Source organism: Lissotriton helveticus, chromosome 3_1 (assembly GCF_964261635.1).
Source record: "Lissotriton helveticus chromosome 3_1, aLisHel1.1, whole genome shotgun sequence".
Classification (NCBI taxonomy): Eukaryota; Metazoa; Chordata; class Amphibia; order Caudata; family Salamandridae; genus Lissotriton; species Lissotriton helveticus.
This window is the reverse complement of record NC_136061.1, coordinates 1,270,196,316-1,270,218,294: the sequence shown is the minus strand read 5'-3', so window position 1 is coordinate 1,270,218,294 and position 21,979 is coordinate 1,270,196,316. Positions and strand designations below refer to the sequence as shown.

Genomic DNA, 21,979 nt, shown 5'->3' with positions numbered 1-21,979 from the left:
AAATACCGAAGCCCCACCCCAGAGCCCAGGCAATTACTTGCCCTGCAGGTAACAGCTGACAACTGCTGTGCACAAACATGTCACTGCCTTCAAATGAGAAACCCTCTCAGTTTGAACAGTTCTCGAACTCTCCAAACCACACTCACTCACTACTGAATGCGCCCGTCACGAATAAATACTCAAATCGCTGAAAGATCCATGTTTCTGTAACCCCATCGCTGAGAGCTCTAAAGGAAACAGGTCAGGGCAATCACAAAATAGACTCGTGCAGTTAAGCCAGGCTTGATTTAAAAAATAAAAAATTGGCTTGGTCCTTGACCATAGCATTCCGTTACTCCGCAGGTATTTAATTCGAAGTTTTTACTTCGCAAATACCATTACTACACATGGTTTTAGTGTGCATGCTTTTACTTCGCAAATATATATAAATACATTAAAAATGCTTTTACTTCGCAGTTAATTTTTACACATACCGTTACAACCCGTTCTTGGTACTTTAAAAGAAAAAATTATGTTAATAGTAACCTTCCCCCTGGCACGCACTCTGAACCCTAAAAATACCCCCATGCACCACAAAACCCTAACCCACCCTGACCCCTAAAAATACCCCAGTACCCCAAAACTTAAACACACCCTGAACCCTAAAATTAACCCCCACCCTCCAAAACCCTAACCAGCCCCGACCCCTAAAATTACCCCAGCACCCCAAAACCTAAACACACCCTGAACCCCAAAAATACCCTGCCACCCTAAAACCTTAAATGCACCGTGAACCCTAAAAATACCCCTACCCCCCAAAACCCTAACCCACCCTGACCCGTAAAAAAAAACCTGCACCCCAAAACCTTAAACGCACCCTGAACCTAATACCAGATTTAATACTAGAGTATTTTTTGGGAGTACCGTTTTGCACTAAATATTTTGAGCTTTAATTTGCACAGTAACTCCATTATGCGTAGTAAGTGCATGCTAAGTAGTGGAACAAACGTAGTAAATGCATGCTAAGTAATGGCATCTGTGAACTAAAATATGCGTAGTAATGGTAATACGAAGTAATGACCGCGTAGTAAAGGTAGAATACCGTCCTTGACGGTCCAGCCCAGTATGTCGAGGAGTGTGCACACAATTAACAGCCATCATTGCCCTTGGATACTGCTGGGTCTGCAGGTAGAACCACTGTAGAGGGCTGGAAGAAGGACGCAGCACTGAGGAATGAACGACCCAGTAGTGTAACTGTATGTAGGGTTGGACTGGCCTATGGGGCAGTCAAGCAGTGTCCACCGGCCTGGTCTGACAGCCAGTGTGTTGGCCGGTTTTATAGCTGTTTGTGGGCTGTTTCAGGTTCTGACAGCAGATTGTTACTGTTGATTATCCCCCATATTAAATTTAGTACTGCCTGCAGCAAACTCAAATCCAGGCATTCTTCTTTGCCCTGCAAAACACTTATACATAGTGTTTTAACAAGTTCAAAGGTGCCCCAATTTGCAAACATGTCCCACTTTTAGCTATCTAATTCATGAATGGTGGGGGAGTTTTACTTTGGTGCCCGGGCCTACTTCCAGTCCCAGTCTGATCCTGCTGATACCCTTTGCTGAGGGTCACTGGAATTGCTGTGACTTGACCATTAATCAGACACACTGAAAAAGCAAAATCATGTGAGGCCACCTCATACACACTTGTCTGTTCAGCTGCAGGCAAACATTTGTCATTTTTGGGTCGAGCCTGGGCAGCGCATGCGCTGCTCTGCGAGGCATACTGCATTCGAGTATGGACTTGAAGCTCCGCCCACGCTCTGCCCATATTTTTCATTGGCATGTGTCATTGTCCTTTGTAAATGCTGGCTTCTGATTAGCTAATAGGCTTGTTAGTCCCTCCTTAGAACCACCATGTCTTCATTTGTAACCTCCAATGAGGATTGGCCCTTTTACTTCTGTTACACAGTAGGTCTTATTTACTCTGTAAGCACTATTTTCTTTAATGTGTTTCTCCTACTGCAGGCATGACATGCTTTCCTGCAAAATTCAGCGCGCCATAAACGACAATACCTTTTATTTATATGTTAATTATCAACACAGATTCATAATAGGCAATGTAATTTACAATGCCAATAGCTTAAACTCTCGCAAATGACAGATCTATTGCACTGCAAATGCTTGTTTATTTTTCCTACATCTTCTCAAGTGGGAGTTGGAAACTAGGTCAGTGTTGTAGTGTAGTTCCTATCTTCCCAATAGGCTCTGCGCATTGGAATAATACCTACAGCAGTAAAGGCCTAGGCCAGACGTTAACTAGGTCTACTACTGTCGATACTAGACTTAAAGTTTTGGGTTTGCCAGCGTAGCTCAGAGTTCGCTAGAAACTTTCTCGAATGTTCAAGGAGGAATTAACTTCCCTGATTAGACAAGAAGGGATTTAGTTTCTGACAACCATAGAACATGACAACTTTGCTCTCCCCTAATCAAGAGTCAATCTCGAGAGTCGTGTGAACAAAAGGCAATTTATTTTACTCAGTCAGTACGTGCATTCTTAGTCTCATCAGAATGTAGAGAAAAGGAAGAGACGGGCGTGTTCAATAAAAAGGTGTCATTTATTGATCAGTCTCTTTTCTCATACAAGAGAAATGGATCGATATTATTGCAATACTTATAGTTAAGTAAAGTGCATACATTAAAAGCAATAGTATAAAATAATACTGTAAAAACATTGATATGGTTTCTAAGCCATAAGATGTTTTAAAATGAATAAAATATATTACATACACATATACATTTGACTAAACGTACTCAACTGGTGTTTCTAGATACGCCTACCCCGTGTACCTGACCTAAGTGTAATGCGTGGGCGGGAATAGAAAGTTATAGTTTAAGTTAAGTTTGTTTTTGCCAAGTGAATAACTAAAGAATTCTCTGTGAGGGGTTATTCAGTTCTGTACCTGGAATTTAGGATGAATGAGGAATGGTATCTCTCTCTCTGGTCTCGATATTCCAGGCGGCCTGCGAGGGCTACCCAGAAACGCCGGGGCTGGATTCTCGGCAGGAGAAAGCAGCGCGTCTCTCAGCGCGTCAGGAAGGCGGGGCTGCTGCCAGCGGGGTCTGCTCTGCTCTCGGCTTCGGCAAGTATGGCTGCTCCGTCTCGTCACCACGCGTGTGTTTGCATATGGCAAGATCGGTAATATTTATACCTTTAAGGTGCCGAGATTGACGTAAGGATGGACATAGATACGTCAATAAAGATGTCATACGACTTGCTCGTTAGCACATTCTTTTACTAAAGTTCTCGGTGAAATCAAAACAATGGCCGCAGGGTTTTGCCCAGGTTGTCATAGGTTTGATTTGTTATGAGAACTCCGTATGCCTTATCAGGGGCTGGAGGAATATCGCTTGTCTAATTAGATCGCAAGCGTTATGACCTAATCAGATAACACGTTCCTGTACCGTAGTGTGACTGCGTCAGATAACGGTATCTGCATCATGGGGGTTTTCTGCCTCATGGGCTGACTGCTAGTTAACTTGTTGGTTTGTTTAACTAGAATAGGGTCAGGAATAGGGGGATCGATTCAGAACCGATAGGAATACATGACACCCACTCCACGCTAACTATGGACATATTTACTAATCTAGGCATAGTATAACATAGTACAACATACTATAGAGTAGTGTGTATACCTTACCACCCCAAAATACATAAATGCATTTTGAAATTTTTCAAATATACGGAAAAATTGCAAACATATATATTGTATGCACTCAAGCTGTTGAATAATGCCCAAGTAATCGCATTTGTATACATTATTGCTTATTTGGTATATGAGAATTACACATGAAATGGCTCTTAAAATAATACAGAAAAAAGGTTCGAGACCATTCCATCACAGAATAAAATATTTATGAACATACCAGCGGGCAGCTAATGTCTATAAGCTATCTAAAATCTTTTAGAAACCTTAGTTCTTTAAGAATAGTTCTTACTTTAAGCAGAAGATAGTGTCCCGAAAAATATGCAAAAATATTTTGGGGCTGCTGAAAAATTGCTGTCCGTGAACTGGAGCGATAATGTTCATGTGACTTTATTTTTAAAGTTGAAGGCCGAATTCAGGGAACGCCGTGTGCGAGCTTGCTCAAAAGTCTCTATTTCTGTTCGGGTGAGAACATCATATCATTTAGGCTTTCGAAAAAACTATCAACAGCTTCCTGGGAAAGTTCCACTAACTCGGAAATAGGTGTAATCATGCATTCTTGCGCATGATTGTCTCCATTGACATTCTGATTTGCATTACTGACAGAAGGTCGTACCTGTTCGATGCTGCTTTCATCTTGAACTTCACTACCCATCAATCGTAGTGGTGAAGCTTCCACGAATGCCGTCATCAGGATTGGTAGCCTTTGAGGGCAGCACAAAGCGTGAACCTTGGTAGGAACCAACAATGTATCTGCATCCACTGGCGCATCCGATTGTAGCGTCAGACAGGTGTCGAACACGCATTCTTCTCCGCATAGCAGACACCTCAATACAGGTAAAACACATCTTTGCCACATTGGTCGAAATGATAGAAACCAAGTCATGTTCAGGTCTCTAAGCCGGGAGAGTCCCAGGATTTTTGATATCCGGTCCCGGTATCCAATGGCTAGGATTGTTTCTTCCCTTGTCGCAAGAGTTTTGTCTGTGACATGGGTTGCCATAACGAAAAATAAGGACTAGGAATAGGATTCCTGCAATTAGTCCCAGGATCAGGGGAAGTCCGCCAAAAATCGAATGGACGAAATCTGGAAAAATACCCAGTATGGCTTTGAATGGTGTTAATGCCATCGAAAATACTGTCTTAAATACCTTTGAGACCCCATTGGTATCAGAAATATTTAATATTTCACTCAGGATTTCCGCGAAATGTACGGAGGAATTAGTTGATAATAATGTATGTATCTCTGCAGTCGTCCTTGCGACTTGTAGATCATACGTTTCTTTTGATGACGAGAGCCTGGTAGGCGTCTGAAGAAGGACTGTTTTCATTCTGCTTAAAGTATCTATTCGAATAGAAGTAATTTTCAAATCGGGCCATGCCCTTGCCTCCCTGTATGGGAAGGAGCTGGGGAACAATGAGCGTCCACAGCACTTGACCTTCGCAGTCGTAGTAACTAGATAAGGAGTCCCGGGCATAAGACTACAACATCTGCGGTCTACAATAAGAATGTAACTCCCATTATAGAGTCTTTGAAAGAATGGTTCTATTTCAGTTGCAGGTGCGCCTTGCTGGTGACATGAAAGGTTGTATGAATTCCCTTCACAGGCTCCATGCAAACTAATTCCGTTACACAGAAGCGTGCCGCTTAGTGACATCGCACAATTGGTGCCACTAAGAAACACTTTCTGTCCTTTATTACTGACACATGCATGTGAATAGGGCAGGTTCCAAGTTGTTTTAAGGTACCCCTTTCCCAATTTCTCGTACATGCCAGCCTGTATATATTTTTGGCAGTATTGAAACCTGAAGGTTGAGATTGGAATATTTATGATTCCGTGTATTATCCATTCACTGACAGGTCGTTCTGACATTGTCATTGGTAATCTTTCTAGTTTTTCAATGCTCAAGATTGTATAATCAGCACCCTTTTGCGCCATACCGATTTGTCTATCAGTAAGGTTAAAGATTTGGAATAGTGACGTTGTGTTGATTAGACGCCAAGGCACATAGCCTGAACGCAGATTTTGTAGCGTCCAGCCAAGCTGTACAATAGAACGCAATTGTGACTGACCATGTTGTAATAACAGTAAGTCTTGCGATAATATATCGATTGCTGAAGACACAATGCTGTCCAATGAAAAAATTCTGGAGGACAGAGTCATTAACCCATTGTCCACTACAGAAAGTGATTTTTCCAAATTAATACGGTCAATTTCCCGTATTCTTTCTGCTGTTTCAATTTGATTAACCTTCCAGGCCTCATTGTATGCTGCATATACAGAGGCTGCTATGAAACGCTTTTGACGCTGTTTGCGTGGTCCCAAAGTGAAATCACGCAAGTCAGCACCATCAGTAAGTAAAGTTAGGTGTTGCTTAATTTCTGCCAGTGTGGAAGTTTGTAGCCATTGAAGGCATAATTTGCCCACACTGTAGGTGGTTATTATCCCTGGGTGATGTCTTTGAGGATATCTAGGGTCTGGCCTGTTCATTTTGAAACCCTGTGTTTTGTTCAGGAATCTGTCTTGACAGTTATTAGTATCTGTGGGCCAGATCAACCACTGTTTCCAATCAGGATGTGTTCTGTTTTGGTTTAATATATGGTTTACGTCTATCTCTTCATCTGTATCAGAGTTATTGCTAAGCATTGTTGGCTTTGGAATAGACGGTTTATTTAAATCTTTGATTTTGGCTAAGCCAAGACAGGTGGTCTGTTGAACAGTGTCATTTAAAAATATCATTTGTTCTGGGATCATGCAGGCTCTAAACAAAGCTTCTATACCCTGTACTTGCCATTCTTTTGTACCCCAAACACTTTTCAATTCAACATTTTTGTCCCAATAATCAAATCCAAAAGTATTCATTTGTTCAAAAAATGAGTCTGAATATAACAATTTTGTGTTGGTTATCATGGTCTTGGTTCCTGTCTTGTTTGACAATTTAAAATAAAATGTTTCAGCATTACTTGTGTTAAAACCTGAAAAATATGAATATTTGTCATAAACGGTTCTTGAGCTCCCTTTTGGAGGTGTTGCACAATGTTCCCATTGATTATAATTTAAAACATTTCTAGGTTGTGCAGATCTATGTAAAAGGTGATTACCATAGTGGTTATAGCAATACATACTGTCATAATTTGTAGAACCCTGCAAATAATCATGTTTGGTAAATTTAGCAGACATTACTAAGTCAGACATCATATTATTAATGCTTTCGAAGTCCCAATCATCAGCAAATGAGTTTGGTTTTGCAAAGTCACTCAATGAGATCTTAATTTGGTGTGGATATTTCAGGATCTCGACCGGACCATAAATTTCATAGTCAGTGTTGTCCCAGGCTACCCCACCGGGTATCGGATTGGCTGTGAAGTTGGCTGAAGAAAGTTCTCTTTTCTCGACGTGTGAAGATGTGTGTGGTTTGAGGATCAAGTTGATTTTCTGACTTGCTGTGTCCATTTTAGCATATTTTCCCTCAATGAAGCGTCCCAAAGTAAGTACCATGATGAGCCAAAGTATGAGGATAAATGCACCAAAACCCACCCAAAATTCAATCCATGGGGAAATCAGATATGTTTCTTTCAGTTGTTTCAAAAGTTCCTTAGCTTTGTCTTTAAAGGATTTTGATGATGGCTGTGTCTTTGATTCACTGAAGCTTTCAGAGGAATCATCGAAGTTTATGAAGTAGCCGGATGCAGTTCTGTCAATTGTTCCAATTGCTTCAGGATTTTTGTTTCTTGTATTTTCACTTGGTACTTCATTATAGATTGGTGTGTCTCTGCTAAATGTTTTTATTTGGGTTTTCAGAGGTCTGAGTTCTATTGCATTGTTGCATAGTCCTTGTTGTTCTTCTGTAGGCATCTCAAATGTGATGAGCCTCTTCGTTAGGACCTCTGTACTGGTAGCAAACCTTGGTGTTCTGCTACTTATTGGGAGTCCACTTGGCCTACTGTTTGTTATCGGCCACATGTTGTGGTTTTACCAGGTCGATTGATACAACTCGGTTCTCCTTTTTACCAGCAAGTGGCGGTAGTACAACTGATCTTGTCCCGTTGACAGACAAGACAGGAACTGCTTTTCTGTAAGAAGGCCCAAATTCCTTCTTTACCGCGATCTTTTCCCTGACTAGATCCCCGACTTTTGGAATCCAGACAGGTCTTGCTGGGACAGGTGGTGGTTCTTCAGTGGTTGTTGGCTGTTGTTTCAACTTTATGTTGCTCAGGTCTTTTCTTGTTTTGTTTAAGTCCTGCAAAATAGCCAAACGGTCTTTGATATCAAAGGTTTTTTCTTTCACCACTGAAGTCTGACTATCAATGTCAGAGATAATCATCCTAGTTCCAAATAATAATTCGTACGGACTGAATCCCTTCAGAGAATTTCTTGGCAAGTTATTGAGACTACGTTGGACACTTATTAGATGTTTGACCCACCCAGCTCCCGAACCTAATATCCTTTCCGTTATAGATTGCTTTCTGCCTTGGTTTTTTCTTTACACCATCCCGTACCCTCAGGAAGGAAGTGAGAAGATTCCCGCTGGGCTGTGCTCATTTGGTCATTTTTTCCCCTCAGGCTGGTGGGCTAGAGTGAAAACAATGGTCAAACGTAGCATGCTCTTAGCGTATATGCCATTTAGACTCGCAAATCTTGTATAACAGTCCGGACGTCAGCCAAGTGCTGGTGATCTACATTATAAGTGGAACTAGCCTGTATATGTTAATCGCAAGCCCTGCTTTTTACTGGTGATATTATCTGCAGTCAGATTCCACCGTATTATATTTTTTCTCTCCCCACTGCGATTTCTGTTGCAGTTTGGGCAGTTTTTTACAAACATGGTATGATGTAGGCTCATGCCTGGCCACCAGTACCGTGATTGTAATTCTTCCAGAGAATCTTTTAGTTTGAGGTGTCTGAGACCCTCGCCCATATGTGCGTCTGCGATTAACAAGTTTCTCCTGTCCATGTTTGGAATCACTCTATCCCCCACTCCAGGGATTCGAGCAAAAGGAACGGAGTTTGCATCGATTATGTATGTATAATTGAGTGGATTGTTGATCGGTAACGCTGAGCAGTCGCCTTTTGATGACGTTTTCACCGCCAGCACTGTTTCACCGTCAATGTATTTTAATGTACGCTTTTTTCGAACTACGGGAGCCGATTTAGTGGCTGCCGCGCTGGCTGTTTCAGCCAATGAATTCCCTGCAACGTGAACGCCATCACGCTGATGACTCAGTGAGTGTGTCACGTGAGTCTTTGGTAGTTCTTTTTGTAAAAGAGCTATTTGTTCCCAGAGCAGTTTCTGCTTTATTGGTGCATCTGTGTCATCTTTGTAACCGTTCTGAATCCATGTCTGCAAATCGCTGTTATATGATTTGACGCAGTAATATGAATCTGACACTATAAGTGTCGGGAATTCGCGATCCGCATTATCTAGCGCCATTTTCAATGCTAATATTTCAGTCTGTTGTTCTGAATTAGTTTCTACTCAGTGTGTTTTTGTTAATAGAGGTTTTAGTTTACCTCCGCGCCACACTTCTTTTGTAATCCCACATGTGGGGTTGTATGCCTGTTCTCCCCAAACGGGGGGTTGAGCATGTCCGTCTGTATAGATTACACAGGCGTAATGTCGTAAGGGCAGAATGTCGGATGGCAGAGGGTATGTTTTTTCATATTCAAGATTTTCCATTTCTCCTAGTTCTAGAAGATTGTAAGCCAGGCTACACTTGATAATTCATATCCTACGAACAGGACTGTCAGATGGGCAATTCTGGATTTTTTAAAGTTGAATTTGTAACCCTCTGCAGCGAACCCAAGTATTATGGTGTTTACTCTTTTCAAGTGAGTCTCCAAGTCATCATCTGTTAAGTAAATGTCATCGACATAAGATAATGCTTCATCATCATATAGTTGTAGTAATTCTGTTACTCTCGCTGAGAATACTCCCGGGCTGTTCTTGTACCCCTGGGCTAATCGACAGAATTGTTTTTGAGTGCCATTTACTGAGAATGCAGTTAAATATCTGCTCTCTGGTGCTATGTTTTGACAAAATAATCCATTGGAGATGTCCAAGGTTGTTTTGTATTTTTTGCGCACTATGTTATTCATTAGTGCAGCACTGTGTGAGTTTTGCACTGCAAAAGTTTTGCAACATGTGTTAAGGTGTCGGTAATCCAAAACTAGACGATATGAGTTGTCTGGTTTGGAGACCGGAAACAAAGGATTGTTCATTTGTGAGGTGCAAGTTTCAATCACCCCCTGGTATTCTAGCTGATCTAGTATTTCATTTACCTGTTTTTTAGCTTCTTGCTTAATTGGGTACTGCCTTTGTGCAGTAGGTTGTGATTTTAACTGGATTTTGTGAGGAGGAGAATCCTCATCCCATCCTACATGATTTTTATGTAAAGCAGGTGCTAGAGCCACTGCCCACTTTCTAGCAAGTGTGTATTTTTTATGAATTGGAATTTGATTTGAGAAGGCAGGCATAATTACTTCTTCGCCATGAGGGCACTCCCTGACAAACTCTGGTGGCCAGTCTTTTTCAGCTAGAAGGATATCATAGCCCTTGGAGAGATTATCCCAAAATAGTCCCCTTATTTTCCTAGTCTTATCTCCCTCTATACGCAATGTTATCTCGTATATCTTGTGAGGTTTGCTAACCCTGGTGTCTGCAGTTTCCACTTGAAGATATTCATTCGTGTCCACTGTCTCCAGATGATTCATAAGGACTTTGCGAGCTATGCTCACTTCTGCTGCACTGTCTAGCATTGTCTGAGCCCACTCTCCGTTTTTCAGTTGTGTCCTCAGTATTCTCGGCATTGTTAACTACCTTGATACTGGCTACCTTCTTTTTTGGAAATTGTAATTTCTTTTTTAGCTGAGCAGGTTCCTTGTCTTTGGACTTGGCGTGCTCTTCTCTTTGTTCTGATCGTCCTCTTCTTTCCGATTTCTGCGAGGAATTCTGAAAAGATTGAGAGGGACGGGTATCAATGTCTTGATATCTATCAGGCTTTTTTATATTATCCCTATTTCTAAGGTTATATCTTTTCCCAGAGGGGTCACTCTGAGGTGACCTGTGTCTTTGGTTCGGAGATTTTTCTCTTCGCCTAGGAGACCTTCCTCGGGACTGGAATTTCTTTTCTTTAGGATTGGATTGTTTGTTTCCATCCCAGTTCTTTTTTGGTGAATTATTATTAAAAAATAATTTTTCTGGACTTTCAATCAGTTGCGGTTTTACTGGTATTCCACCTAAACTATCTCTGCCTAGTTCCTCATAGGATTTTTCTATGATTCTGGCAATTTCAGCTGGTTGGTCTGCTATATCTGTCTCTTTTAACCTCTGGCGGATCGCCACGTTTGCTGCTTCACCTTTTATGTTGGCTAGTAATATAGCCGAGACCTGCTTGAAGTCTTTCAGTAATTTCATACCAAGAGTTAAAGCAGGTTCTGGACCATATTCGTCTTGAATTTGTTGTAGCACATCTGGAATTACCGAAATGGATGGAACACCGTGCGTTTTTGTGTAGATGGAAGCAAAGACTGTACCCCAAGTGTCACAGTCCTCAGTGTGTGGTGCGATTCCCATAGGAAGACAGATAGTCAGAATCCTGTGTTTTTCTAGCGGGGTGGTGTCAGGAAACACCGCCTCTATTTGGGTAATTTTCTGTGCCAACCAGAATGGTATTTGTTCCCGTTTAGCCGGTACTTTACCTAGGCAGGATTGGATGTTCTGTGGTGTAATTTTATTTGTGTTCCCCTGGTGAGGGGTCAGCTGTGGAATTTTAATTGCTGGCTGAATTGTTGAAGTCCGCTTTACATATTGGACTAATTGTCTATGAATTTTTAGTAATTGTTTTAGCTGTATTAACAGCTCTCCTGTAGACATCCCTTCGATGTCTGGGTGTGGTGTGTATCCGGCTAAGACCGGCCACGTTGCTCCTGGTCTACCTAAAGGACCGAGCCTGGTGATGTGATTATTATGTTTTAGGGCGCCATCAAATAAGAGCAAATGCTCTTGGAATTTGAGTGGTACTTCCACCTCCTCGAAAGGAGTGTACTCATTAGGAGGTTCCTCTATTTTGTAATAGTGGAAGTACTTTGTTACAGCATTTGCTGCTGGAAAATGTATCCATGAATAATATACCACTGTCTGCCGATATTCGTGTGCCTCAATTACGAATATGACTGTGCCACCTCTAGGTGTCAGTCCATTTTCTATAAGTTTTAAGGTTATAGATTTCCTTTTGGTGACCGGGATTAGTATTATATCCCCGTCTGCGTCTTGTAGTGCAGTATCAGCTGCTGCTATTTCAGCTGCTAATCTAACTGCCTCTCTTTCATCTTCATTGTCTGACATTTTACTGTCCTGAAGGTTATTTTGTTTGTTTGCAGATCAGGTTTCTTTATGGAACAAAGATTAGATGCACAATATTTTGGAACTGTTTATCCTTCAACGTTGACTATACCAAGAACCATACATAGGAGTTCCCTCCTGCGAGGTTTTGGAGGATATAACCTTTCACCCACTCCAGACGTCTTTGGAGTATAATGGAAAAAGGGGTCTGAGTGAGAAAGCACGACTGAGTTACTCTAAATGTCTTACGTTAGTTTTATCGCCCTTTCCAAACGCGTTGGGCGCCATGTAGTGTAGTTCCTATCTTCCCAATAGGCTCTGCGCATTGGAATAATACCTACAGCAGTAAAGGCCTAGGCCAGACGTTAACTAGGTCTACTACTGTCGATACTAGACTTAAAGTTTTGGGTTTGCCAGCGTAGCTCAGAGTTCGCTAGAAACTTTCTCGAATGTTCAAGGAAGAATTAACTTCCCTGATTAGACAAGAAGGGATTTAGTTTCTGACAACCATAGAACATGACAACTTTGCTCTCCCCTAATCAAGAGTCAATCTCGAGAGTCGTGTGAACAAAAGGCAATTTATTTTACTCAGTCAGTACGTGCATTCTTAGTCTCATCAGAATGTAGAGAAAAGGAAGAGACGGGCGTGTTCAATAAAAAGGTGTCATTTATTGATCAGTCTCTTTTCTCATACAAGAGAAATGGATCGATATTATTGCAATACTTATAGTTAAGTAAAGTGCATACATTAAAAGCAATAGTATAAAATAATACTGTAAAAACATTGATATGGTTTCTAAGCCATAAGATGTTTTAAAATGAATAAAATATATTACATACACATATACATTTGACTAAACGTACTCAACTGGTGTTTCTAGATACGCCTACCCCGTGTACCTGACCTAAGTCTAATGCGTGGGCGGGAATAGAAAGTTATAGTTTAAGTTAAGTTTGTTTTTGCCAAGTGAATAACTAAAGAATTCTCTGTGAGGGGTTATTCAGTTCTGTACCTGGAATTTAGGATGAATGAGGAATGGTATCTCTCTCTCTGGTCTCGATATTCCAGGCGGCCTGCGAGGGTTACCCAGAAACGCCGGGGCTGGATTCTCGGCAGGAGAAAGCAGCGCGTCTCTCAGCGCGTCAGGAAGGCGGGGCTGCTGCCAGCGGGGTCTGCTCTGCTCTCGGCTTCGGCAAGTATGGCTGCTCCGTCTCGTCACCACGCGTGTGTTTGCATATGGCAAGATCGGTAATATTTATACCTTTAAGGTGCCGAGATTGACGTAAGGATGGACATAGATACGTCAATAAAGATGTCATACGACTTGCTCGTTAGCACATTCTTTTACTAAAGTTCTCGGTGAAATCAAAACAATGGCCGCAGGGTTTTGCCCAGGTTGTCATAGGTTTGATTTGTTATGAGAACTCCGTATGCCTTATCAGGGGCTGGAGGAATATCGCTTGTCTAATTAGATCGCAAGCGTTATGACCTAATCAGATAACACGTTCCTGTGCCGTAGTGTGACTGCGTCAGATAACGGTATCTGCATCATGGGGGTTTTCTGCCTCATGGGCTGACTGCTAGTTAACTTGTTGGTTTGTTTAACTAGAATAGGGTCAGGAATAGGGGGATCGATTCAGAACCGATAGGAATACATGACAGTATGACCCGTACGACAGGCACATGCCCCCTGGCACAATGAACTGCATCTACATAACGAAGTCTAGAGCAGAAAAAAACACTAGGTAAATCAAAAAATCGGGGGGGGGGTATGGTCGAGAGCAAGCGAAGGCGGCTACTCTGTGTTACCATGGGACACAGTTTTGGTTTAGTTCAAATGGGCCCATTGTTCAAGAACACCTGGAAAAATTACTGTAACAAGTATGGACTGTACTGGAAACAGTCCCAGGAGGGTTCAAATTCCTCCTTGGGTACTTGTAATCGAAGAGGGCCTGGGAGTGCAACTTTGTTTCTTTTTCGTGTTTCCTTCATTTACGTGAAACAATCGAAGTGGATAATTTTAAGTAAGTCAGCTGTGACTGAGCCCTGTGGTGGCGGGGTGAAAGACATGACACCACAAAATATTCTACAAATATTTTGTATGTTTCTTTTTTTCACTTCCACAACTGCCTGATAAAATAATGCACAGCCTTTAAATGAAAAAAGCAAATTAAATGAATTGGTGGGAAATGCACTCTTTCACATTATGAAACTTCAATTTGTTGATGTGATCACCACTGAATGTCTGTGAGACCAGAGAGTCACAGAATTAAATCCTGGTTAGTGCAGTGTCGTGGCTTGCATATTTATAGTGCTATGAAGTCCCAGCATGTAACGGAGAGCAATGTCAATATAAAGTCATTATTTAACCTCTTCCATGCTCATGACGAGCTGAGCTCGTCATGAGCCACGGCGCTCCGGTGCTCATGACGGAGCTCAGCTCGTCATGAGCCATGGAACGCTCGCATGCGGGGATAATTCCCCTGCTGTGCAGAGCGTTCCACGGCAGGTAATGCACCTGGGACGAGCTGAGCTCGTCATGAGCACAGGAGCGCCGTGCGAGCTCGTCATGAGCATGCGGGCGCTGTGCGCGCCCCCCTTCACCCCAGCACAGCGGGAAAATAACCGCCGCAGCGAAGGGGTTAAGCACTGTGAATATGTCATTATTTTAACATTTTATTACACATAATATTAGATAGGCTGCCGCACAATGATTTAGTGTGTATGGTAAAACAAGTGCTTTCAAAGAATACATATAAGCACTATAATAACGTCTGCACTAGGTACAGTCTGGTTAGCCAAGTCCTTTAAAAGGGCACTTTTCAAAACTCCACATCCTTACATTATCTCTCAAAAATAATACATTGTTGCCATTATGATGCTTCAAGTGACTCCATAAATAAAAGCACTTGAGATCCTTTTCTTTCACTCTCACACAGAGGTTCATCCAGGTCCCGGTTAACAATTCAGGTATGGTTGCTTTTAACACTGTGTGGGAACGGTTTATGAAAAATATAATACACATGAACACTTTAGTCCTCATTCACCCAGCCAACTTTGGATCCTGTTTACAAGCATATGTCCTTTCTGATGAGTTCAGGAGGCGACAGGGGAGACCAAATGGGTCGTATTCAAAGCCATGGTCGTCCAGACCACTGGGGCCTCAGGGTAATGGCGCAGGAGAAAGCAAAAATTAGAGAAGTCCATTGACAGCCTCAAAGAGATGGCCCAGAGATGAGGGAGATATGTGGGGTATGTTTTTTTTCATCAACAAATAGACAGACCTCTATCCCATGCTCTCAAGAAGGTGTTGAGAAATGTTGGCTCATTTTTTTTTAACACCATGCGTGCGGTGCAGATTACCGCGGTGCGCTGAAGTTTGCAAAAACCAGCGGTTCATGACAAGCTCGGCTCGTCATGAGCGTACGAGAGGTGTACCTCATGACTAGCTGAGCACGTCATGAGCGTCGAAGGGGTTAAAGGGCCCTAACTACCATTAGTGGAGGTGTATGGGCAGTGGTGTGAGGGGCCACTGCACTCCAATTATGAATGAGTTATTAGCAGAGGTGGGAGGGAGGCATTTTCCTTGTCAGCATTGTGGCCCAGACGAATGAAGCAAATAATTTGTAAAGCACAAACTCATGCCGGAGGTCATCTTGGCGCTATAGAGGGCGGGTAGGTATGCAGAGCAGTTGGTGAAAAAATTACTTGCAGATGGTCGGATGCCTCCTAGTCTTGCAAAAATAGTCAGGTCTACAAGTCCTTTCTGAAGGCGAGTAAGGAGGGAGCAGCTTTTAGTGTCAGTTGTAGGCTGTTCCAGAGCACTGCAGTGATCCAGAAAAAGCACTTACCACCCCAGGTGGTTCTCCTAAATGGGGGGGCAAGTCAGGTTCATGGCTTGACCTGAGCGAAGAGTCCTCACTGGGACATACCACTTGAGCTTCTCGCTGTATTAGGGCTCAGTGCAAACTTGCTGATTCAGTGGTGCTTTGAGCATTGATCCAATCAATGGTCCAAGAAAGGATCAAATTAAAGCTGAAGAGACACCTCGGCTTAGGCTTCAGAGAGATGGCAGAAAAAAGGATGGGGGTGGAGTTTAACAAAGGGCAGAGGAGACACCCCGCTTCCAAAGGCATTAGCTCTCGTTACTGAGGTAGGTGCAGTGGCAATGATGCCCAGGGGTGTGAAAGACCAACTACATCACAATTACAACTGTCTTACTTTACAATACAGGTAAGGAGAGAGCATTAGGGCCGAGGATGCCCTTGGTACCTGGAGGATGACAACACAAGGGGATCACTCTTTCTGAAAAGCGGATAGAGACGGTTTCAAGATTGGAGAAAGGGCCAGGATTGGCATGAGGACCAGGACTGGAGTGAGGAGTAGGACTGGAGTGAGGGCCAGGAATGGAGTGAGAGCCAGGAATGGAGTGAGAGCCAGGATTGGAGTGAGGGCCAGGATTGGGGTGGGGGATTGGAAGAGGCTTAAGGAATAGCCTGCTACTCAGGGCCACTTTTAATGTGAGTGGTGTTTTTTTGTCTATTTCAGTTTTTTTTTATATATTTGCTCTTTTATAAGTCTCACATTTAGTGTGGATAATGAGTCACTGAAAACTTACCATTGAAATTATATCATAAGACCAACCCTCTGCCCCTCCCCCAATGCTTTTCACAACGCTTTCGAGGAAGTTAGACTTAAAAATAATTTGGGTGGGGGGGCACAGACCGGCATGTCAAGTATTTGGCGAAAACTAATTAGCTTTTTTTTTTTAAAGAAAAGTAACGTCTAGAAGTTAAGAACTGTAAAAATAAACATAAGCGAGCATTCGAAATAGAGTTTAATATGTTGGGGCCGTGCAGCGGATTCTGGCACTTGTGCAACCAATTGCTAAAATAAAATACACTTTGAGTAGTCAATTTTATTTCATTATAAGTTGTGTACAATATTGCAAATATCAAGCTGGCCAGGTGTGCTGCACTTACCTCGATTGTGGACTTCAACTTGCTACTGAACGGTCGAATCAAGCAGGCGTTTCTAAAGAAAGCATAAGAAACAATGTAAATAAAAGTGAAAACAGACAACTGACTGTGCAAATTAAAAATACATTCCAATAGCCGACACGGTCAGATATAATGTCAAAGTGGGATACGTAGCTTCAGAAATCCCTGCAAACCCAATGGTGGAGCACCTATCTTAGGTCTTGGAGGTTTATTTCACGATAACCACTCCAGATAAATGTTTATGCAATGGTTCTAAAAGGAAATCATTTACTTAGTCAGTGGTTACACTGCAACTCTGAAGTGAAACTGGCCCACATACAAACGCTGGACACCCCAGGGTGCTAGATTAACCTATCGAGCAATACATTCATTTTTGGCCAGTTTAAAAAAATATATATATCTTTGGATAAGATTATCCATTCTTTTTGTATTTAGTACCTAGATATGCTTATAGTACACAATATGGAGCATTTTAAAATATCTTAAATGGATGCATTTAACTCCCAGTCTGAACCAACAACAAAGAACCTACTTGTAGCAGACATGACTGAACCAAGCAAGCAAAGCACAGTCACCAGGGATCCAAATATATTTTGAGGCAGTGGAAATGTACTCCATATATTATTTTTTTAACTAGAGAGTAAAAGCAATCTTAAGACAGTAAAAAAAAAATAGTCTCCTCAATAGAGTGATAATTGGGTGAAAAGCGCTTAACACGAGTATTGTTCAACACTTTACATAAAACAAGAACACAAAACAGAGCTGTACACCAACTGTCAGTCTTCATTGACAATTTACTGCATATCTAATGCCCATAGATTTCCACTGCCACACTGAATTAATGCACTATGACAAATTTGAGAGGAATACCTTTTTTTTAATAAAAAAACAACAATTGTTTGATTGAATTGCAGTATGTTTGGCAATACATGTGTGCAAAATTTAGTTCTAAAAGATTAAACAAAACTACACTGTCCATGGAAAAACAATCGTTTAGTTTAGCAATCTATTTGTAGTCATGAGCTAAATTCAGAAGCACTTCAGAGTTCTTATGAAAGTTCATATTGATTAAAACATCTACCCGAATTTTCTTCCTAAAGGTAGAAAGAGTCAGTTAAAAATCAATCCAACAGAAATCTAAATCGCATATCAAATTTAAAGCGTTACAATATGTTGGCTCAAAAATGCGCCATTCAATTCAATATGTGGTAGCCCCTGCCTTTGTATCGAACCTGTATAAGTGATCGCATTTAAGCCCGCTGTACTATTTTGTGTTCGAATTTATGTAGAACTTTCCAAATCTCAAAGTACCTGCAGAGCTGGAGGCACCTGACGTTCACTGAAAATCATTATTATAACTGTTCCTTCTATATAAGTATGTATCAAAGACTTGCCGTTGAAAGGCACCTCTTGCTGGCACTGGATTTCAGCGACTGGGCTATTGTGCACCTGTCATATTGATTCTGGTACCATTCGAACAGAACAATGGCAATCTCAACCAGAAATGAGCAGAGTTTTCATGAATATCCTGGATATTTCAAAACTAAAAGAGAAATAAAAAATCCTGAATCGGTGTGTTTGACCACAGATTCAAGTCTGCTGCATTTTCCATGTCGGTGCCCAGCAACTGAGAATGGCTGGATAACGAGAAGGAATTTCTTGCAAGACTTTACAGGGGCCGACTTGTTCCCAAAGGCTGCTCTCTGAATTTTTGGGGAGTTCTCCAACACTTTTGGTCAGAACCACCCATACTTGGCACCAATCTATTGAAGGCCAGAAACTCAGTTGTTGGGAAGTTGGAAACAATCCACTTCCATGTCGGGTATTAGAGGAAGGCCTCTCTCAGAAAATGCACTGCAGTGGCAGATAATAGTTTGAAAGGGGAAACCGGAGAACTTGGTTCTCATGCTGGTCACAGATGTCAGTACAAATGATCACTAGGAATGAATGAATGAATAAATCAATAAAAAAATGTGCTAGAGCTGAATTTATAATAACCTATTTACACAGCTCTTCCCAAAGAGCTCTCTAATACCAGGAAACCATAATACCACCTTCTCGCAGGAGTGCAGGCATAAACAGTGCCATTGGATATTACCTCGAAGCTGTGATAGCGCAACCTTAATTCTAAGTTATGACCGGCAAGTTGCAAGGATATCTAAGCAGAGGGCGTGTAATCAGCTAACCTACGGTGTTGACTTGAATGAAATCCTTTGGGCTGTTTTTCGACCATTCTATAGTTAAAGCAAATTCTGGCATCAATTTCTAAATTTTGTACAACATACGCGACTACAGAAGTAATACCACGTATGGATATCTCAGAGCAGATGTGTGCACATGACTGCAGGCGAGTAACTCTGTAGGATAAGTGCGCTCCGAGGGGACACGTGCGCTGGTCAACAAGTCCCCACAATTGGGACTGGATCGCACCTCATACTAACAGAGTGGTGTGATGGGTGAATAGAATTGAAAATGTGGCGACATTTTGAAACGGTCTAGTAATGAGAAAATTCATAATTTTTCATCAGAAATGCAAAATGTACTCTCAGCTTGTGGTTTACGTGCAAACCGTTTCAAGGGACTTGCAAAAAAAGAAGGGTTTGAGCAATACAAGTCAACAGCTTTACAAAAATGTGTGTGCGTCATCATATGTTTGTTGCATTGTACTGTAATGTCCTTGTACAGCTCTTACAACCTCCAAGGGTGGCGTTGAAGTGGTTTTCAACGTGGGCAGCATGCTGCACTGTGTGGAGTGTGTGGTAAGGCTTTGTTTTTGCTTGGAGTTTATCTGGAGAGGGTTGTTGTTGTGTGTAATCATGACCGAGGTGTGATTATTATGGGATGCAGCACTCGACAGTGAGAGATGGGCGAGAACTGAGAGACAGACATGCATTTTATAGTTTGGGATATGATGACAGGTCTGATTAGCTCTGTGGGTCCCTCTGCTGTAGATTTATTTTTTTCTTCTCTATCCAATTTAATATGGAGGGGAGGCCAAGATCTGCTGAGACATAATGCACTAGTCCTTTACAGGACTGCCATTATGAGACCTGAAGCGATCAACAGATTTGCCAAGATGCACTGCCTTATAGTCTTTATATTTTTTTTTAAATCAGTGATATTATGATATGTGGTGCTCAGAGGGAAACAGAACGCCGGGGCTCGAGTCACGCATGTTTCAAATATGCAAGCGCAAGCACACTTGCCTTAACCATGCATGTGCATGTTTAAGGCAGTGTGCGGTCTAGCTGCTGCTGTGATGAAGGCGGAAGCAGTGGTTTAGCCATGCGTGCCTCTATCATTTATTTATTTATTTATTTAAAATATTTATAAAGCGCAACTGTCACCTGGCAGGTATCCTGGCGCTGGTAGCTACTCCTGTGGTTTATTGACGAGGGTGGACTAAGGCTGGCCCATATTTTTATTTTATAGGGCCGGAGGAAAGAGCCATGTTTTGATACATTTCCTGAAAGGGAGGAGATGAGGGATATGGCGAATGTCGATAGGTAGGCTGTTCCATAACTTAGCTGCAGCTACTCTGAACGATCTTCCTCCCATCCTGGCCTTCTTACATCTGGGCACTCTCACAAGGCAGGCAGTTGTGGACCTAAGTGTTCTGGTGGGGGTGTACCAGGTGAACAGACGTTGAAGAGGTCTGGGTCCTATTCCATGTAGTGCCTTGAAGACCAAGCAGAGGGCCTTGAAGGCAATGCGTTGCCTCAAAGGCAGCCAATGCAACTCGGCCAGTGCGGCCGAGGATCTCCTGGTCCATCCGAGAGCCAATTTGGCTGCTGCCGACTGGACTCGTTGGAGTCTGTCCAGTTGTGTCGCAGGAGATTCGAGCAGCAGAGCGTTGCAGTAGTCAAGGCGGCTAAGAATAGTACACCTGACTACTAGTGCTCTGGCGGAGGGTGGAAGTAGGGGCAAGACTTTGCGCAGTGAGCGCATAAGGCCAGAGCAAGTGGCGACTGTTCTTGAGACCTGTGTTTCCATGCTCAATTGATGGTTTAGCATGACGCCCAGGTTGCAAACGGTGGTAACTGGTGGAGGGTTGTTGGAGTTCTCCGGGGGCCAAAACTCAACGGGCAGAGGGCGGGGTATGCGACTCGCAGGGCAGTACATCACCTCGGTTTTCGCGGAATTGAACTGAAGTGAATTCCGGTGCAACCAGCTTGCCGTGTCTCGTAGACAATCATGGAAGGCTAGCAAGGAGATGGAGTCTTCGCCTTCCCACGAGAGGAGGAACTGGGTATCGTCCGCGTAGTTTACTGTGGTCATGTTATGTGACTTAATTAGCGTGACCAGAGGTTTTAAGTAAACATTAAAAAGAATCGGACTGATAGAGGAACCCTGGGGAACACCGTGAGGGACCGGGGAGAAGACCGATTGGAAAGGGGGGAGGGAAACAGCCTGTTTTCTGTCACTGAGGTAGGAGTGGAACCAAATCAGGGCCGTGCCGTCGATCCCTGCCTCTCTCAACCGCTCGAGCAGGATCCTGTGATTGACAGTATCGAATGCGGCAGATAAGTAAAGTAAAATCAGGGCCACGGCTTGGCCCCTATCTGCACGCATTCGAAGCTCCTCCATGGCCGTGAGCACCGCGGTTTCAGTGCCATGGGCTGGGCGAAACCCAAATTGGAATTCGTCCAGAAAATGGTGCTGCTCGAGATGGGTTGAGAGGTGTTAGACGGAGACCTGAAGGGTCGGCCGAGCACAGTGATCGCACAGACAGGTAACTTCCCCCCCACAGATGGACACCACACAAAGATCAGGGTAACACCTTTTATAGGCACTTCTGGTAGTAGAGTGGTACGATACAAGGCGATCAGGACACGATGATCCTCTCAATTCTAGTCTCTAGTAAGGGAAGGGGGTAGCGGGACAGTCTTGGTACCCACGGGTACGGAGGTGTAACGGTGATAGCTCACAATCCTCGAGCTCGGTGTTCGGATGGGTCAG

The 21,979-nt window shown here is 42.7% G+C and overlaps 1 protein-coding gene across 3 annotated transcripts in view; it reads right to left on the bottom strand.

The window, feature by feature from the left end:
* The window catches only part of WASF2 (WASP family member 2), a 400,400-nt gene that overhangs the window by 224,214 nt on the left and 154,207 nt on the right, over positions 1-21,979 (bottom strand). For all 3 annotated transcript variants that reach the window (XM_078681932.1, XM_078681934.1, XM_078681935.1), the window contains exon 2: positions 17,003-17,054. The gene's annotated coding sequence lies outside the window, so the exon portion shown is untranslated. The remainder of the gene's footprint in view (positions 1-17,002; positions 17,055-21,979) is intronic.